General features: G+C 43.5%; 1 long non-coding RNA gene across 4 annotated transcripts in view; it reads left to right on the forward strand.

Moving 5' to 3' along the window:
• The window catches only part of LOC134735495 (uncharacterized), a 100683-nt gene extending 80375 nt beyond the window's left edge, over window positions 1–20308 (forward strand). For 3 of the 4 annotated variants that reach the window (XR_010118673.1, XR_010118675.1, XR_010118674.1), the window contains 4 exons: window positions 2828–2945; window positions 14128–14242; window positions 14970–15127; window positions 18322–18707. This is a non-coding gene — a long non-coding RNA (uncharacterized lncRNA). Of the gene's footprint in view, window positions 1–2827; window positions 2946–14127; window positions 14243–14969; window positions 15128–18321; window positions 18708–19042 lie in introns of those variants that run through there. The other variant, XR_010118672.1, reaches the window with a different exon arrangement.
• Window positions 20309–20650: the final 342 nt, after the last annotated feature.

The following is a 20650-nucleotide window of genomic DNA, read 5'->3' on the forward strand; positions in this document are numbered from 1 at the left end:
ATGTCTGTTCCATTAATCATTTTAAAAAAGTGTTGATTATATGATTTTTCACTTCTAAACTCCTGAGAATTGTAGGAAAGGGATTAGGAAGGAGGGGTGTGTGTGTGTGTGTGTGTGCGCCTGTGTGTGCAACTCACAAAGAGTTAAGGATGCAGTTACATCCATAGCTGAATGAATTTTCTTGATGCTCCATTTATTTCATATTTTTATTTTCTCAAGAGTCCCCCCAAATAGCAATTTATTTACATTTGTCTTCCCATCTAATTTTGCTTTAACAATAGTTAGGAAAACACAACCAGACGCTTTTTTTTTTTTTTAAAGGCATCTACGTGTTGACATCAACGTCAAAATTAGCCCTCAGTCTCCAGAAAGTCACTTTTTTTCAGTTCAATTAATAATTCAGTTGGAAAACTCACCTCTTAAGTTCTGGGGCAATATAGCGGGGGTCGGAACACTGACCTGTCCTCAGGGAAATCAACCAGCTGAGCTTCTTTTTCTTGCAGTTCCCTGGACAACCATTCCCTAAACAAGGTTCCCCATTTAACAATTAAATTTTAATTACCTAAGCAAGAGATAAATACATTCTGTTTTTTAAAACTGAATGTATCACAGATGAAGCTAAAGTGCCCTTGGACCACTCTTTCTAGTCATAATCTTCTTTACTGAAGGCTACAAGTTTGGGGTGTATCTTTATAGAACTTTTACTTTGCATTTTCCTACATCTATATATATGTCCACATAGCAGATGAGTAGCATTACTGCGTGCCCATTTTTTCCCCCTTGGTTTCTTACAATCTATGGTAGTTTTTCCTGTACCCCTGATCTTGAAGAACACCAAAGACCAAACTGCAAAACCCAATGGCTGATTGCATCTCATTCTTCCCTTGGGAGTAAGGAGTTGACTTAAGCCCATTGTCTTTGTATGATAAATAATTGATAATAACTTAATATGTGGTTGGGGATACTTTATTTTCATTTCTATTTTATAATTCATTGATCATTGGAGAAAATTAGGGGAAAATCCCTCTAAAACCATATTCACAGAATTTGTGTGCTGGAAAGATCTTAGTATCTATTTAACACATCAAAAAATGGGTTCCAGAGGGGAAATGGAATATTTAGAAATGTAGCAGCCTGAGTCCTCTCTATTTAAATAAGCAGCAACAGGAGGAGGAGGTCAGACCCTGCTCTGTATTCACCTTCAGATTGTAATGAAACATTATTTTCCATGTGCGTCCTTTCTCCTTACCCCATTCCACTCCTCCTAGCCAGTCTTTCTTAGCCACATTCTCCTCTGTAAATCCATCTCAACTATTTAGGGACTTTCTGCTTCAGATTTCTTAATAGCAAAAGCTGACTGCTAATGTTGACTGTCCTTATTCTGCAAAGGATTATGCTGTGTGCTTTCGATACATTTTCCACTTTATCCTCACAGAGCACTATTTGAGGTTGGCACTCTTATTATCCTCACATGAGAAAACTGAGGCTCAGAGAGGCTAGGAAACATGGCCAATGTCTCTAAGCAGGAAGTGACTACACGACGGTCAAACTCTACAGGCTTCTTGACTCTGCAGCTTGCACTCTTGATTCCGTCCTATACTGCCACGTTTAGTTGTATTTTACAACAAACAAGAGGAAATATTCAGAGTAGAATGGGGAGAAGCAGGCTAGAGACTCCCAGTAGGTTTTAGTAATAAATGTGCAAATACCACAGAAGGCAAGACATTTCTTGTCCAGAGTCACAGGTCATGGGAGTCAATGGTACTTTTGAGATAATTTTAAAAGACCTTTCTGAAATATCACCTCCAAGCAACTGGAGGATTTGGGTTTGCTAACAAAACCACCTGGGACATTCTAGCAATTAGAACAATCACAGCCAGGACTCATGGGAGAGAAGGTTTCGAACTCTTCCTTATTATTGAAGTTTGGACTTTGGGACCAACTCCTTCACCCCATTGTATTTTCTTTTGCCATCTTTCTTACTGACCAAACCTATCATTATTTCTTCCTTTCTAGGGACTTCTATGCCCTCTGCAGTTTGTCCCTTGCTCTGCTGTTTTTTCATGTATGTTTTTTGCCTGTATTTGAAATGCCAGCCATCATTTGCCATGTCTTCTAGGGGCAACCTGCATTTAGCCCGGGTAAGCAGGCAGCAAATCACATGATCCAACCCTATACCTTCCCCAGCCATGGTAAATCAGTTATGGTGAGCACTTGATCTTTGATGTCATGGTGTAGTATTAGGACTGGCTGCCATCTTGGGTCAAGTGCAAGGTAAGAAAGTGGACAGACAAGCCTGAGTGAAACAGTGAAGTGGCCTCTACTTCTGGTTTTCTAGTTCTAGTGCCTAAGTTTTCTATTTCTTGGATTCCACATCCTTTTTCTTTGTTTGTTTTCCTTACTTGAGTTAAATTGAGTGACTTTCTGTTACATGGATCCAGAGGGGCTTTCACTAGACTCTTCCTAACCAGGCAGTTCAACTCTTTGAGGACATAGTCCCTGTGTGCCTCTCAGTGTGTAATATACTGCCTGGTACACTGTAGGTATTCAAGAAATATTTCTTGTTAATGCATATTTTATGGAGTGAGAATTATCTTCATCTGTGAATTATGATTATAGTTTGTTTTTGTGACAGAGACTATATACCAATAATAATAATCATTCATTTGTTTATGCAAAGTCATTTATTCTGGATACAATTGAGAGGTAAAATAATGCCCAGTTTCTTATGTTAAGTTTCCTCTCTAGCAGGGGAGATAGTAATGTACAACAGATAAATTACCACTTGATTGACAAGTGTAACCCAAACAAAGTGTTCTCTCCCTAGATCTGCTGTGATTGTTCCTTTTCACAAACCACAATGACTCTGGAAAACCTGGCTGTAAAGGCCAGCACTGCCACCAGCTAAGGATCTATGATCAGGAGTGCCATCTCACGGTGACTGGGTAAGTGCCCCTTCTCCCATTTAATTCTAATTGGAATTCCTTCCATTCTGTATTACTGTTGTTCACTTCAAACTAATCACCAACATGTTTCATTCATTCTAAGCTGCTGTTCGTGTCTGAAGTTCAGTAGTCGATATTTGCGTGTGCGGGATTTTTAATAAAATGCCGGTGTATCTTTCAGTCACCTTTTCCAGGCTTCACAATGAGTTGGACTATGTTCAGAGTCAAAGGATTTTTCCTTTGTTTTGTTCCCCCTTATAGGGTGAACCAGGTGACATCCTTGATGCCATCCCTTCTGTACCCCAATTCAAATACTCATCCCCAGTGGGGAAGATTTGGTCCAAGCCTCTATCAGTGACGAATGCTTTCACTTAATTATTATGAATGACTGAACGATGGATTCATAACTATAATACACTTTTTGAGTATTAGCCATGTGGTATTCATCAGGCTAGGTCCCGGGGACCGTGGAAAATAAAGTAGATCCAGTCAGTACCTGCCATCCTGGAGCTTGGAGTCCAGTGGGGAGCAATGGATGTCCCACAAATAGTTCACACAGAACAATAAGACTGCAAATGTGATACATGCTGTGAAGAAAAATTGCCAAGTGATATGAGTGCATGTAATAGAAGGGTTGATGGATGTGGAGTGTCTGAAAAGTTATCATAAAGTCATATTGGAGCTTAGCACTCTGCAGGGGTGAACCAGGTGAAGAAAAGAGGGGAGAATGTTTGGGTTCAAGGAAGAACATTTCCAAAGGCCTCAAGCAGAGAGGAATAGCTGGAATAACTCTGGAATAACACCTTGAAGATTTGGGAAATGAGAAGAATAAACTACTCATCAGATTGCTGCCTTTCAGAAAACATATGCTCTTCTGTTTTAAGCAAAATAACTGGCTGGTGGGTGAGAAACCCATGATAAAACAAGTGCCCCAGTTGTCCCTGAATTGGAAACTGTTTTACTGACATCAAGATGTTTAAAAATATGCATGGCTTTTTTTTTTTTTTTTTTTTTTTTTGAGACGGACTCTCACTCTATTGCCAGGCTGGAGTGCAGTGGCGTGATCTCGCTCACTCGCAGGTTCAAGGGGTTCTCCTGCCTCAGCCTCCCAAGTAGCTGGGACTACAGGCATGTGCCATCACGCCCAGCTAATTTTTGTATTTTTAGTAGAGACGGAGTTTCACCAGGTTGGCCAGGATGGTCTCGATCTCTTGACCTCGTGATCTGCTGACCTCGGCCTCCCAAAGTGCTGGGATTACAGGCATGAGCCACTGCACCCGGCTATGCGTGGCAATTCTAACATCATCCCTTCTTCCTTCCCTCCCATATTCCTCTTCCCCAGTCATCAGAACTCTAGACAACCCGGGAATCCCAGAGCATCTTTGCAGGAGGAATAATAGAGCCACTGAGGCGTGGAGCTTCCTGTTTTGCCTTTATGAACTTTTGGCTTCTGTGTCTTGGGGAGACAATAACAACAAAAAAACCTGAGGGGCAAGATTTGAGGGGAAACAAGCAGATTTGGCAATCAAGTCCAAAATCCACCACTGAAAGCCTCTGGCTGCTCTTTCTGTTCCCTTTGGTTTGTTCTTCGGCTTCTTAGCCGTCATGGTCATTGCCATCCTAGTAGTAGCACTAGCAATTAATATTTACTGGTCATTACCTCGTGGCCAGGCATTATGATCAGAACTGCCTGTATATCATCTCATTTAATGTTGACAAAATTATATAAGGTGGGCCCTGTTAGGGTGATGTGAAATTGCCAATATTCAACAACTTTTTTGATCTATAAAAATGTCCATTTTATAAGACCGAAGCTAATATTATTATTTCCCAGGGACCCAGGGGTTTACAAAAATTGTCCATTTGTCCATGTTTTTGTAACTGGGGAGTGGCTGAGCTGAGCTTCGTGCCCAGGAGTGTATAGTACCACAGTGGCAGTGTTCTTTTGCATGACGCACGAAAGGGAGAGAAGGAGGAAGAAAATTACACCTTAAAGGTTTGTCCTTTTCTCTTCCCATGTCCTAGTTTACTACTTATGTGTCTCATGAGTTAGAAGAGGAGAGAAAAGCCCGAAGATGCTGAAGTCTGAAGATATTCAAACAATTCTCACTTGTTTTACTCTGCTGCCCCGCCCCTGTCCTGACCCCATTTAAAACTGATCTTCGGCCGAGCACGGTGGCTCACACCTATAATCCCAGCACTTTAGGAGGCCAAGGCAGGCAGATCACGAGGTCAGGAATTCGAGACCAGCCTGGCCGGCATAGTGAAATCCCGTCTCTACTAAAAATACAAAAAAAAAAAAAAAAGCCAGGAGTGGTGGCAGGCACCTGTAATCCCAGCTACTGGGAGGCTGAGGCAAGGAGAATGGCTTGAACCTGGGAGGCAGAGGTTGCAGTGAGCCGAGTTCACGCCACTGCACTCCAGCCCAGCCGACAGTGCGAGACTCCGTCTCAAAAACAAAAACAAAAACAAAACAAAACAAAAAAACCCTGATTTTCCTACAAAAGGGAAGGACTGGTGCATGCTACTGAAAAGCCCAGGGAAGTGGTGACCTTAGGCACAGCCAGGCCCAGGCCTTCATACAATGCTGAGAAAAATCTGTCTCTGGACTCATCAGATGTTCCTTCTACTAAGAGGTCCAACCCCATACCCCACAGCACACCACCCCCACCAGAGAGAGGAAGAGAGAGAACCACTTTCTCAGTAGTCCCAACAAAATCCTAGCAAAGATTCCCATTGGACTGGCACGCCATATGCCCACGTGAAGAGACTGAGGCACAGAAATAAGGTGAGCCCCTGAGGACACACGGCCCCACCCCACCACACTGTGCCTGTCTGAGGTCATGGACTGCACTAATCAGCAACTCTGGCCCAGATGCCTACCCCTGGGGTGAGAAGCAGGAGTATAGAATCAGCTCTGCAGGGTCAGCCCCACATCCATCACCTAGACTGAAGGTTGGGGGAGGTGATTTTTCAAAGGAAACCTGGCTGCTCTTACCAGAAGAAGGGAGACTGGGTGCCAGGCAGGGGAAGCCACAGCTGCTCTCTACAATGAGACTGTAGAAAAGTTTTTGACAGAGAGGATATTTTTCTCTCCAGTCTGATGCTGGGCCCAAATTTCAAAGAACAGAAGGCTATTAAAAGGGCAAAGGAAGGAAGTACTAATTAAAAGGTCCCTGCCAAGCTCTAGGGTCAGACAGAACAAAGAATCATCCATTAGGGAGGCTCCTAGCCTGGTGTTAACTGCAAGGGCTTTGGGGCAGGACAGAGGTTCAGCTCAGGGCCCTTACATGTCTGAAACCTCCCGGACTTCATTTTTCTCATTTGTAAAATGGACATAAAATACCTACTTCTATGGTTTATTGGCAGGATTGGATGCTTTCATATATGACAAATCTTTAGGCTGGTGCTTGGCACATGGCTTGTTCTTAATACGTGGTAATGGCTGTAGTGAATGTTGTTTCTAAGGCTACTCAAATGTTTGAGTCCTAGAGATTCTTCCTCTTAAACCAAAAGTCTCCTCAGCTCCCCTGAAATCTTTGGTTCTTTATTTTTATTTATTTATTTAGAGACAAGTTCTCATTCTAGAGTGCAGTGGTACTATCATATCTCACTGCAGACTCCAACTCATAGGCTCAAGCGATTCTCGCAACTCAGGCACCTGAGTAGCTAGGACTACAGGTGCACACAACCATGCCAAGCTTAATTTTTTTAATATGTAATTTTGTAGAGACGAGGTCTTTCTATGTTCCCAGGCTGGTCTGGAACTCCTGAGCTCAAGTGATCCTCCTGCCTCGACCTCCCAAAATGCTGGTTTTATAGGAATAAGCCAACCACACTCAACTCTGTTTCTTTTCTTTTTGAGACAGAGTCTTGCTCTGTCACCCAGGCTGGAGTGCAGTGGCGCAGAGTTGGCTCACATAACCTCCACCACCGAGGTTCAAGCAGTTCTCTTGCCTCAGCCTACTGCGTAGCTGGGACTACAGGCATATGCCACCGTGCCCGACTAATTTTTTGTTTATTTTTATTCTTAGTAGAGACAGTGTTTCTCCACATTGGCCAGGATGGTCTCAAATTCCTGACCTCTAGTGATCCACCCAACTCGGCCTCTCAAAGTGCTGGGATTACAGGTGTGAGCCACTGGGCCAAGACTGTGGTTCTTTTTTAATAATCCCAAGATCAAGGACTTGTTCTAGTACTTATGTTCCTACCAGTCGTTTGACACTTTTCCAGAACTTATGCTCTGACTTTGGGGTTATGCAATACGGGCTACATCGGTGTGGACTACACTGGTGTTGTTTGTATCTATTAGATGCTGGAGAAACAAGAGCCCCTATATTCCTTTGATCCGGAGTATTCAAATGATGTAGTGTCTTTTCCATATTTCCTTCATGTTGGCTGGCTTTCCAAGGGCACCCTGCACAGCTACATTCCATAACCCACGTCCATTTGCCTCTGGCCACCTTTCTAGGCTCTTCCTGCAGGACCCACTTCTCTATCTTGCTTTCCCTTCGAATCCTGCCATGGCTCTCAGACGTGACACTCTAGGCCTTACTTGTTTCCTGACTGCTACAGTTGGGTCAGGTGTCTTTTTGTAGCAAATCACAGACACCAGTTGAAACAGACTTAATTATTTAATTGAAAAGTCAGAACATAGCAGGATTCAAGGACTCCAACGATATTATCAAGTCTCAGTGTCCATCTCTTGCCTCCGCTTTCCTTCCTGTTGGCTTCATTCAGGGAGACTTTTCCCATCCCACAGCAAAAGGGCTACCAGCAAAGGCAGCTTACGCTGTGGGGGTGAATGCATGATTTTTCCCAACTCCTCACCCATCCTGCATGTCTGCCGTTTGCCAGTGACTTTGTAGTCTCTTCCACCAGTAGAGTGCATTTGCCGTCTCACTGGTGTTGGATGTAGCCATGTGCTCTATTTTGGCCGAAGAAATGCGGTTGTAAATGACAGCGTGCCAGTTCTGAGCCTAGGTGTCAAGAGGAACTGCCTGTTTCCATACGCTTTCTCCTGTGCTTCTAGAATTACCATGAGGATAGGCTGCAGGTAGCCTCTTAAAAAAAAAAAAAAAGACATTTAGAGAGAAGCTGCTTCAGTTGAACACAGGCTTGCAGCTGGAAGCAGAGGCATGCCAGCTAATCTGAGCAATTGTTAGCATGATAATAAACACTTTCTGATATGTGGGGCTGAGCTATATGAGGGCTCTTTATATAGCATTGTTGTGGCCATAGTTGAGTGATGCATAAACTATTTCCATTGCCACCAAAAAAGATTTCTTTTCTTCCTGATGGTTTCAATAAAAATCCTAAAATCCATTTCAATGCACCAAACTTAGTTACAGGGCTGAAAGTGAGGAAGAGATGGCTCCCCACAGGAATTCGTGGTGCTCTTACCGGAAGGTGGTATAAAGAATGTTGAGAAGTCAAAATGACAGGTTCTCACTGCATCATCCTTGAAGGGACTGCAGGTACCTGTGTCTGATATTAAGCCAGGAACCAGCCTTTTCACATCTACACCCGACCGTATAGGGCAGAGCTCAAACCAGATCTAAGAACCAGTTACCAGCTGGCCAGCTAGGGATGCCCAATACATAGCCATTGGTGCCCCACCAAAATCAGAAAGACCTAGTCTCTAACTTCTTTCCATTTCCAGGCCAGAATGGGTAAGGTGGGCTTGTTCGGCTGGCAAGCTGCTATTTGGTAACTCACTGCCCTCCTCTGCAAGGCCAGTTCAACTCAGAAAAGTTGTGGGCAGAATGGCTGCTGGGTCCTGATTTAGAGCAGTCCTTTCTTTGCCAGGTCTGGTCTTCAGCTGTACTCTGGGGTTTTAATCTCTAGTGGAGTGGGTGCCCCATCAATTCTTTGTTGTTGAGAAAGAACAGACCTGAATTGAAAGCATGATGTGTAATAAATGGAACCCCTTTGCCCTGCTTTATAGAGTCTATTAAGTCTATTAAGCTTCCTGGTGAATATAATTGAAAATTAAGCTGATTTTTAAAACTGCAGTGGCTCTATTTTGCTTTATTCCCCCAAATCCTACCTTTCTACCTTGACCTTTTTCCTGCTGTTTGGCAGCTGCTGTCTTTAAGGAATACCACTTGCCTCCAAGATATTCATGGGGCATTTTTGATGGGCACTGCTTTGGGAAAGGGCAAGATTCTGCCTCTTTCTGACAGTATCATCTTCCAAAGCTGCATGGCAACTCATCCTTCTGCAGGACATCCATCGTGTAGAAGCATTTGGAGCTATGAAGAGAAGGTTCTGTTTCCTCTACTCCCCGGGGATCGCCCATCACTCTTGCGGTACTACACAAACTTCCCCTCATTTGAATGCCAAACCTCTTCACTGAGCTGGGAGAAAATGTTGGGAGAAGGCTGGGGAGGGGGAAAGCAAACACTGGTCAGTGTGTTCACTCTGATTACACCGTTGTGGGTGAGACAATAGCTATTGTGAATACAAGCAGGCAGGGTTCAATGCCGCTTTCTTCCCTTCCTCAATGCAATTTGGATCCAGCCAGGGCTACCCTGCAATTTGGATCCAGCTCAGTCTAACTGGGGCAGCCCAACCTGGAAACCAAGCCTCTCTCTGTGGGGGGTGGCTCCTGTCATCATTTGGGAGGTTATTTGGACCATGCTTGGAACGTCCCATGAACGTGGGCCACTCCAAACCCACCAGAGCCTCCATGAACCAGCCTAATTGTTATTAAGACACATCTTTGATATAGATATGATTGCAAGTACTAATTTCTAAGCTGTTGTCCCTCACCCCAGGCCCACCAACCACTGTTTTGTGATGCAGTGGTTGGGGCTGCCATTTCTCCCGACCACCTGGTGCCACATTTGGTTCTGCCACTGGGAGGCACCAGAGGGAGATGGCAAAGTTGGAGGATTTAAGAGGGCCTCTCACCTAGTTTCCATCAGCTTCACCCTGGCAATAGCAGTTAGTTTCAGTCTCTAGCTTTCTCAACACGCTCAGTACCAGCCTCTTAATCATTACTCTGCTCCGTAATTTACAAAATGTTCCTACTTAAAAATGCCAGCCAGATGCAATGGCTCAGTGTGTAATCCCAACACTTTGGGAGGCAGAAGCAACAGGATTGCTTGAGGCTAGGAGTTTAAGACCAGCCTGGGCGGTATAGCGAAACCCCATCCCTGCAAAAAGTTTGAAAGTTAGCCAGGTGTGGTGGTGCACACCTCTAGTCCCAGCTGTTCAGCAGGCTGAGGTGGGAGGATCACTTGAGTCTGGGTGTATGAGGCTGCAGTGAGCTATAATTATGCCACTGCACACCAGCCTGGGCAACAGAGTGAGACCCTGCCTCAAAACAACAACAACAAAAACCACCTCTGGTGTTTGTGTGTGTGTGTGTGTGTGTGTGTGTGTGTGTGTGTGTTTTAAATCTCAGCTCTGTGTGTACAATTTCACTCACAACAAAGAAGAGAAGCATCAACAGCCGGTACAATAGGGAGCGGGGTCCCCTCCTTCCTAAAGATCCAATTTCATCCCCGGTGGTGGATAAGGCTAAGAAGATAAAAAATGACCTTTCACCTCCGGGGACAGTAATGTAAAATTAATTTGAGGCTTTGAACCTAATGAGCTGGCCCATCCTTGTGCGTACCCCATGAATAACACAGTATGTGCACAGCCAGCAGCCCAGCGATCTTTCTTCCTCAGATGGGGCTTGGGATGAGAAGGGGGATGAGAAAGAAACTCATTTTGAAAACTAATCCTCAGAGGACAGAGGTCTGCTAGGTCTTCATAAACCCAGTATTAGAGGGAGGAAGGGGGGGAGGGGAGCAAGAGAGAGAGACACGGAAAGAGAGAGAGAATTACGTGCTTTTAATCTGCTTAGCTTTTCACTGCTGAATAGCTAAAGGGCTCAGACAGGCAAGAGTATTGTGAGGTGGTTAAGTCCATGAACTTGGAGTTAGACCCCTTGTGGTCTAGGCTTGATTTGTGACTTTTTAGCTGTGTGATCTCCAGCATGTTTTTAAACTTGTGTTTTTGGGATGTTTGGATTAGACAGTACGTGGAAAGTGCTTGTGTTTAGGTTAAGAATCTGGTTATTTTTGCATTTTTTGACGGTGATTGAGGAAGGGGGGAGCAATTCGAGGGTGATTTATCCACAGAATATGAAGTCTGAGGTTTCTGCTCTGACAAGAGGAAATGTCTAACAGCAGAAGACAAAAGTGAAACCGAGCTGATGCGAATCACTGGGAAACTAGCTTTGGCACCTCCAGAGAATGAACTGTTTCATAGCCTAGCTGACCAGCCATGAAAATGGCTGCCTGGAGAGGCAGTGATCAGTCCATCCCTGCAGGTATGCAAACGGAAGCTCTCTCCACTGTATGAAACGATGTGTTCACTTATTTCTTTTTTTTTTTTTTGAGACAAAGTCTTGCTCTGTCTCCAGGCTGAAGTGCAGTGGTGCCATCTCGGCTGGCTGCAACCTCCCCTTGCCAGGTTCAAGTGATTCTCCTGCCTCAGCCTCCTGAGCAGCTGGGATTACAGGCACATGCCACCACACCCAGCTAATTTTTTTTTTTTTTTTTTTTTTTTGTATTTTTAGTAGAGACAGGGTTTCACCATGTTGGTCAGGATGGTTTCGATCTCTTGACCTTGTGATCCACCTGCCTCGGCCTCCCAAAGTGCTGGGAGTACAGGTGTGAGCCATCGTGCCCAGCCTGTGTTCACTTATTTCTAAGGATCTTTCTCCCATTCAAATGCTGGCTATTCCACTTGCTAATTGTGTTGCCTGGGTCACTGAATTTCTTGGAGGCTGGGCTGCTTTATCTGTGGAATCAGGCCAATGGTGCTATTGGCCTCCTTCTTATGATCTCCCTCCCTTTCCCTTTTACTCCATCCCTGCCACAAACTAATGCTCATGATGTGCTGGGCACTGTGCTAGGCTTGGGAGATACTCAGAGGAAGAAGATGGTGTAAGCACTCCCCGGGAAAATACTCAAACATTTAGTTTTAGGTTTAGAAGAAGACAGACAGATGAACAGATAATTATAAAGCAATTCCATAGATGCACTGATGAGGTATGCATTGAGTATTCTGGAAGCACAGGGGAGTGAATCTAACTCTTCAGGTGTAAGGCAGAGATGGAGTCAGAGAATGCTTTAGTATTGGGCATTGGTGTAATAATTGGATGGTGGGGTATCTCCGGCAGAGGAAGCCAGATGAACAAAGACCCAGGGACAAGAAGACAGCAGGGTGTGCAAGGAACTATATAAAAGGCAGCACAGCCGGGATGCAAAATGTGAGGGAAGAGTAATGGGAGATGAGACTGAAGAGGTAGACAGGGCCTAGCTAGATCACAGGGGCTGTGATCTTCCATGTTACAAATGTGAACCATGAAACATCAGGCTGATTTTAAGTAGGAGACTGGCATGCTTGGGTTTCCGTTTGGAAGGACCTCTCTGGAGACTGTATAGAGGATGAGTTAGGAGGAGGCAAGGCCAGACCACCAGCTAGCAGTGTTGAAGTCAGGAAGTCATCTAAGCTAGAATGACGATGCCACACAACATGCTTCTTACGGGGTTCTGGTGAGAATCTGATGACAGAATGCCCTGGGAAGCTTGTTGTAAAACATGAACTGCTTCCCACAAGCCAAGGGTCATTAGAATTATGATCACTGTATAAAACATTGATTTGGGTGCCCATTATATAAACTGGGTCCCCCCATCACTTACCCAAACGGTGGCAACAAAATCCATACATTTGGTCAAAACCAGTATAAATGGTTGTTGTGCTTATCAAGAACCCTTTAAAAAGTAATGAAACCACTGGGTTGAGAAATAATTGTGCAGAAGCTTCTGGAATACAAAGGACTAAATTTTGGTGCCGCTGGAAAGAATGGGGGAGAGAAGCACAATATTAAATTTTGGGCAAACTTGAAATGCACAATTAAATGCAGGCAAACTGGGAGGGCAGATGATACTCTTTGAATAAAACTTATAATAGATTTGGCACAAGAGGGTACTGGAGATGGGCCCAAATGTCTCAAATTTGCTGAACTGTTTTTGCAGACAGCTGGGAATTTACCAGCATTTTCCTTTTTTTTTTCTTTTTAACCAGAATATTTTGGATTTTATAGACATGCCCTGGAATGCCCCATCTCGGGAAGGCTAGAGGAATGTCTCAGTGCAAGTGTGGTGTCTGCTTCTAGTGATGTTTATGGCAGAGCTGAAAATTGTCTTTAAAATTAACAATGGATGTGCATAAATCTTCCTCAGTTACCTAGCAACTGATACAAGACAATGCTGAGGTTCACAGGGCTGGGCGGAGGTAAACCTGTTTTAGGAAATACCTGGGAGCATTTTAGTAATGCCTGGAGATTGCTTGGAGGGAAAGGAAAACAAATTAACATGACTAATTAAATGTTTGAATTCCTTTGTTTTTTGTTTTTGGTCCTGGGTTGGTTTTTTTTTTTGGTAAAAATTGAATCGAATAACAAAAAGCTTTCCTAAATCTATGAGGTTTCTAGCAACAACGAGGGGTTTACAAAGACTACTAATTTCTGAGGCCCCTTTCAAGGCTAAAATTGTTGGCCACATATTGGCTGTATTGCCTCATGAGTAAAATGAGAGGTTAAACTAGGGGAACTGTAGTTTCATCCACATTTCTAGGGTATATGGTGCAACACGGCTTTTAGACCAGTTTTGTTGAATCAGACACCAAAGGCATGAATCTGGAATCAAAGTGAATTTTTTTAAAAAGAAAAGATGTTGAAATAATGAAGCGAAGAGACATGGGACTTAAGGAATACATACGCACACACACACACGCCTACACACACATACATTTATTCTCCGTGTGTATGCATGTATGCATTTTTATTTATAAAAATCAGTTTATACATTAGGGTCTAGGTTACAGATTCAATGCTACATGGCCCAGCAGGTGACACAGCTACGTCCCTTGCCCAGGAACCACAGTGAGCCAGAGTATGGGGGCCTAGAGCTTCCAGATCTGTTGATTTTCAAATAGCCAGAAATCCAGAATTTGTGTAGAATCTCCTGTTGTTAAAATATTGACAACTAATTTGAAGTGTTTTTAAGAAGCACTGTGTGGGCTAAACAAAGTGAATCTGCCTTAAAGCAAAAGTTCCAAATGTGTAATTATCTTTTTACATATTATATGGTTAATTAAGACTCACTTTATTTGACAGGGTGAAGACAAGCTTGTGCAGGCCACTGGCTAACACAGTTCATCCCATGCCTCCTACATACCAAGCACTGTGCCATGCGCTTTTCACGTCTGGCATCCTCAGAATCCTCCAAAATGTGGGTAATATGGTTTGGCTGTGTCCCAACCCAAATCTCATCTTGAATTGTGGCTCCCGTAATCCCCACATGTTGTGGGAGGGACTTGGTGGGGGATAATTGAATCATGGGGGCAGTTTCTCACATACTATTCTCATGAAAGTGAATAAGTCTCATGAGATCTGATGTTTTTATAAGGGGTTTCTGCTGTGGCTTGGCTCTCATTGTCTCTTGCCAATGTCATGTACAAAGTGCCTTTGGCCTTCTGCCATGATTGTGAGGCCTCCCCAGATATGTGGAACTGTGAGTCCATTAAATCTCTTATTCTTCCCAGTCTCAGGTATCTCTTTATCAGCAGCTTGAAAATGGACTAATACAGTGGGTGTTATTTATCACAAGAGTTTGGTCTCTAGCATAAACATGAGGATGCTGAGGCTGGGATGCTAAAATTTTTGGCCACATATTAGCTGTATTGACTATGTAGCCAATATGTAATACATAGCCAAAAATTTCAGCATGCAGGGGCGTGCTGAAGATCAGGTAGCTCCTGAGTCCTAGACCCTCCATTTCAAGTCCCATCTCTCTGACTCTAACTCTCCAGCTGCCTGCTCTTAGGACTCTGACTCACCTGAAACATTTCTCTGAAGATGTGTTAGGAAGCTGTCTTAGTTTGCTAGGGCTGTCATAACTGAGTACCACAGACTGGGTGGTTTAAAAAACGGACATTTATTTTCTCCTAATTCTGCAGGCTGGAAGTCCAAGATCAAGGCTGGTTTCTTCTGAGGCCTCTCCCGCTGGCTTGCAGATGGCTGTCTTCTCCCTGTGTCTTCATATGGTCTTCCGTGTGTGTGTGTGTGTGTGTGTGTGTCCCCTGATCTTTTCTTATAAGGACACCAGTTATATTAGGTAAGGAGCCACCTGAATGACCTATGTTTATCTTACTTGCCCCTTTAAAGATTCTATTTCCAGATACAGTCACATTCTGAAATATCAGGGATTAGGACTTGAACATATGAATTTTGGTGCGGAGGGGGGTGGCATAATTCAACCTGAAACAGAAGCCATCAAATTTTTTCCCTCATTTGTTTCCCTTGAATATTATTATTGGAAGGACAGAGAGAGATTTCCTGAGCCCAGGGAATTGGAGCACCTGAGGGGAGGTGCTTATCTCCTGACCTCCACCCCACTAGGCGACCTGGCTGGCCGCAGCTCAGCCCCAGAAGAAGTGGTATATTCGCACACTGGAGCCACAGTTAACCAGTTCCCAAACCACAGCTTCAATATTTTAAAATGCATAAAACATGAGATCACATTTAGCAATGGCACTGTTTTATTTGGCATCACTGGGTATATCCGCGTGTCTTCATCTAAAATAATACTGATGCAGATGAGAAGCATTATTTATCATGTCAAAAATTAGAAACAGCCTCAGTGTCCAACAATGGGGTTTAATAGGGTAGAATTTTATGCAGCCTTTGGAAACTGCTGTGGAAAAGTATTTGTTGTGTGAGGAAATAATCATGACAGATGAAGTGGGGGGAAAAAGCAGGTTGCAAAGAAACAGGTATAGTTGGATCCCAATTTTTTGAAAAAGGTTTATTACATGTGCATATTTATATGTATATATGTGTGTATATATGTGTTCATCTGGAAGGCTATACTCCAAAATATTTAAAATTGTTTTCTTGCAGTGATGGAATTATGTGTACTTTAAGTTTTTTTCTTCTGTTTTTCTAAGTGTGTGTCCCATATTTTCTAAAATAAACATATTACTTTTGCAATTCAGGGGAAAACCTTAAAGATAAAAATCTTGATAACCACTCGGTTTGTAGAAAGTTTCCTCTAACTTAGCCTTTTTCATAAGGAGCTGCCTCACAGCTTTCCACATAGGGCTGCGTTTACAAAAATGTAATTTACTCACCATTTTCCAGATACAGCTCTCAGCCACAATTACCTGGATTCTAGAATAATTTTTGTGACTGGCCTGAGAACCTCTTCTCTATTTTTGTTTTTCCACCTGGCACTATTTTCTCATTAAAGGACTTTTAGGAGTAAATGCAGAGAAAGGGTGGAGCCCCAAAGACCTGGAAAAAAAAGCCCTTAAAATAAATAAATCAGTGAACTAGTTTAATGTGTCTAAAATATCATCCAAGGAGACCCAAAAAGAAGCAGGATGTAACTTCACAGTGACTTTGTTCCTTCTATTTCTCTTTACTTATTTGAGAGATCCTTTAAGCACACTTCCCTTTTAACAGAATGTGCTTTGGCTAAATAATCCTGTGAGGTTATGCTTTTACAAAGGAGAGGTTCGTGGAGGATAATGCTGTCAGGCTTGGAAGCGGCAGTAGAGATCACGTTGCCCAGCTCTTGGCATCATTGGTTCCCAAAGCTCTGAATCCCCTGGAGAGTTTTGTAAAAGGTCAGCTCTCCACAACATGACAGAAATAGAAGGGGCCTGGGGCTGTGGGTTGTGAAAGCTGTGATTCTTTTGATGCTCAACCAGGTTGAGGAACCCACTTCCCTATGGCTCCTGCATTCCCTCCGCAATGTCACAATAGGTGATTACATGAACACTTGTAGAGATGGAAAATTTTCTACCTCAAGAGCTAGCCTTTTCCATTCTTGGACTGCTGTGCCTGTTGCAATTCTTTTTTTTTTCCCATATAATCTGGATTCCTCCAATTCAGGGAGCAAAAAATGGAGACATTTCGTTAGGGTAACCCAAATGAATCCCAAGGCCCCATGGAGTCCAATCTCTGCGTAGAGTCACATCTTCCAAAGCGAAAATCGTTACAATGGAAACTTTACCTGCAATACCCAGAGAATGTTATAAGGGACCCAACTGATAACTCATGGTAGCATTTCTCAAAATCCTTTTCTCTTTCTTTCTTGATTTTCTGTTATACCAGAGCTTCTCATTCGCCACCCGAAACCCAAACATCTCCAAGAGCAGCCCACTTGCCCTTTCAGGCTCTCTGTCTTTGACCTCTGTGCTCTCCCAGCAATACAGTATTTAGGTTGATTTTGCCTCTCTGACTGCCTTCATCCCTCTCTCTGCCTTGCCCGTTACCCAGACTTCTCACAACAAAGGAGAGCCCACGAAATGTCTCATAAACAAAAATCTTTCCTCCTTTCTTCTGTTCTACCTGGGCCTGTTTCTTTTTGCCCAACATCCTGATTTTGCATGTTTTTAAGCCAGAAACTGGGGAAAGGAGAAGCAGATATCAAAGACAAAATTCCCTTTATTGAAAATGACAGGAAAGGGTTAAAATTGGGCACTGTTGCACATTAATAAGCCTTGTGTCTCGGCTGGGCGCGGTGGCTCACGCCTGTAATCCCAGCACTTTGGGAGGCCGAGGTGGGTGAATCACGAGGTCAGGAGATCGAGACCACGGTGAAACCCCGTCTCTACTAAAAATACAAAAAATTAGCCGGGCGTGGTGGCGGGTGCCTGTAGTCCCAGCTACTTGGAAAGGCTGAGGCAGGAGAATGGCGTGAACCCGGGAGGCGGAGCTTGCAGTGAGCCGAGATTTCGCCACTGCACTCCAGCCCGGGCGACAGAGCGAGACTCCATCTCAAAAAAAAAAAAAAAAAGCCTTGTGTTCATCACAATAATGACTTCCTCATCTGCCATTGCAAGACCACAGACCCCTACATGGTTTACACATTTGCTCCTCATTCTTCTTGCCATCTCCCCACCCCTAACAGGTGTCATAGGTGTTCCCAAACAAATCCCATCAACTACCAACTCAGGTATGTATTTTTTTTCCCCATGCCCTACTCTAGTTCCCTCCCTCTGATAATGTCTATGGCTAAGTTCTTCCCTGATTACCATGTTGGGCAATATTAAACAGTACTGCTTCATGCACCAGTGACTTACAGTGAATTATGTCATCACACTTAGAATTTTAGTCTCTGCATGAGCTAAACCTGATGACTTAATTTCTCTGTGTGTCAGCTTCCTCATCTGTAAATGGGCAACCATAAAAATCTTACTCAAGGGGTCGTGAGAACTTGAGTAAAGTGCTTAGCACTGCAAAATGTTGGCTCTCTACATATACCAACATTTCCATTTTTCTTTTTACCATTCTTTTTTGAAGGGGACAGGAAGAAGAGAAAGGTGAGTCTGCTAGGAAGTGAAGAGGACCTGGTGAAGACTTAGAGCAGGAGCCAGCAAGCTATGCTAGACCAAACTGGACCTACTGCCTGCTTTTGTAAATCAAGCTTTATTGAAACACTGTCACTCTCCTTCATCTATGGCACTTTTGTACTACAATTGCAGAGTTGAGTTGTTGCGATAAAGACTGTATGATCCACAAAGCCTTAAATATTTCCTATCTGACCCTGTACAGAAAAATTTGCCAACTCCTGATTTAGAATATAAAAACAGAATCACTTTTTCATACACTTTGCCAATGATGAGATGAATGTCATATGAGGCTTTCTCTTTCAAGTGAAGTGGTTAACTGTTGTCAGAGTTTCTGCATCTGAGTCAAAGGCCTTACCGACAGCAAGAGTTAATATCTCTGAGGCCTAATCCAAAATAAGGTTATGTTCTTTAGAAGCCTGGCCACTTCTCCTAGGAATACAAGGAATGCAGTGTGAGATAGTATTGCACTTCTGGTAAGGCCACTGGGACAGGGATGCCCAAGGGCTCATGCATGTCCGTGCTTCTCCTCTTCTTAGGCACAAAGCTAGATGATGCTTCTCAGTTCTCTTGCAGTAAAGGAGGCCACGTCTCAAGCTTGTGCCAATGAAATTTGGGGAAAATATGTCCACCACTCCTCACTGACTCTTCACCTTCTCTTTTCTTGTCTGCAGGTCAGACTCAAACAACCCAGTGGGACACTCTGAAATTTAGAGGAAGTGGTCCAATAGAATTTTCTGGAATTATGGAAATCTTCTATTTTGTGCATCCAGTGTAGCAGAATCTAGTCACAGGTGGCTTTTGAGAACTGGAAATATGGCTAATGCAACTGAGAAAGTGAATTTTTACTTTTGATTCATTTAAATGTAAATGATCACATATGACATCACTGCCATATTGGACATTGCAGTTCTGGAAGATGGCAGATGCAGCCCTTAGAAGAATCATCGGCCTGAATGTCTGGGCGGAGCATAGCACTACCTTCCCACTTGCTCTTCCCCTCCTCTCACCCCCTCCCCTGCCTCACTTGCATCAGACTGTGATGTGAGCAAAAGCATGAAACAGCTCTTTTGATAGGCCTGTGAGACTTGCTGTTTATTGGACTAGCTAGGCTGCTCTGACTCATACACACCCGAATCGTGGCAACCACTTTTATGAAGAAATGACAATTCAGTCTACTACTTGTCCATGTTACATGCCCAAGGAATGTGAGGGGCCTCTGCTTGGATCTAGTTTTCAACCTAGTCTGTGGCATTGATTATCCTGTTTAAAAGACAAAAGAGGTGACTTCATGGGCACTTAACATCTTGGCCATACTGACCCCAGCTGCACGCTATGTAGGAAGTTTTAGTCCATTTAAACTGAAGTTCCAATTTTTTTTTTACAACCATTTAAAATTGTCCATGTCCCATACATGACAGAGAAAGGGTTGTCTGGTTGGATGATTTTTGGCTCACAAAAAAAGAACACAAAAGAAAAGCATACGTTTTAATACTCAAGAGACCAAATTCTCTGCTGAAGAGGAAATGAACTACATATCCAGAAGGGTCCTGCCAAGAGGCCAAACAGGCTGTACTCTCTTGGGGGAGTTCTCAGTGGTGATGAGAACTTTTTTTTTTTTTTTTTAAGTCATTTCCAAGGTGAGATACTGACTTGCTGCGGGAGCAGGAAAACTGGTCTCTCTTTCATTGCTAGCAGCAGAGTAAGGGTCTTGCAAGTTTCAGGCAGCAGCAGAGTAAGGGTCTTGCAAGTTTCAGGCAGCAGCAGAGAAAGCATCTTGCAAGTTTCAGTCCAAAGCAAGAAGAGCTAGGATTGCACCAGCCATCTCACCTACTCTGTGCTCACCTGTTTCTGGATGAACCACGGTGACATCTGTTTTATTGTAAAGAGAACCAATTTTGGAATCAAATGGAACCTGTATTAAAATCCTGAATCCGTCACTAGCTTGGACAAGTCACTTCAATTCTCTGAACCTTGTTTTATTCCAGTTAGGAATAATAGTAAGCCAGTCCCACAGAGCTGTAGCAAGGTGAAAATGAATGGTGGTCTGTAGAAGCATTTAAAACAGGGCTTCATACAGAGCCAATACCTGGGGAGACTGAGGTTTTGAACCACATAGTTCCATTCTGGCAAATCACAGAGGGGCTGTAGGATGGTCCTTTAAGGAGGATGTGTTATGGGTTAATTGGAACAGTGCTTCTTAAACTCCAGTGTGCATTCATATTGCTTAGGGGTTTTGTTTAAATGCAGATTCTGAGTTACGAGGATTATGCAGTCTGAAT

This window comes from Symphalangus syndactylus, chromosome 21 (genome assembly GCF_028878055.3).
Source record: "Symphalangus syndactylus isolate Jambi chromosome 21, NHGRI_mSymSyn1-v2.1_pri, whole genome shotgun sequence".
NCBI classification, from domain to species: domain Eukaryota; kingdom Metazoa; phylum Chordata; class Mammalia; order Primates; family Hylobatidae; genus Symphalangus; species Symphalangus syndactylus.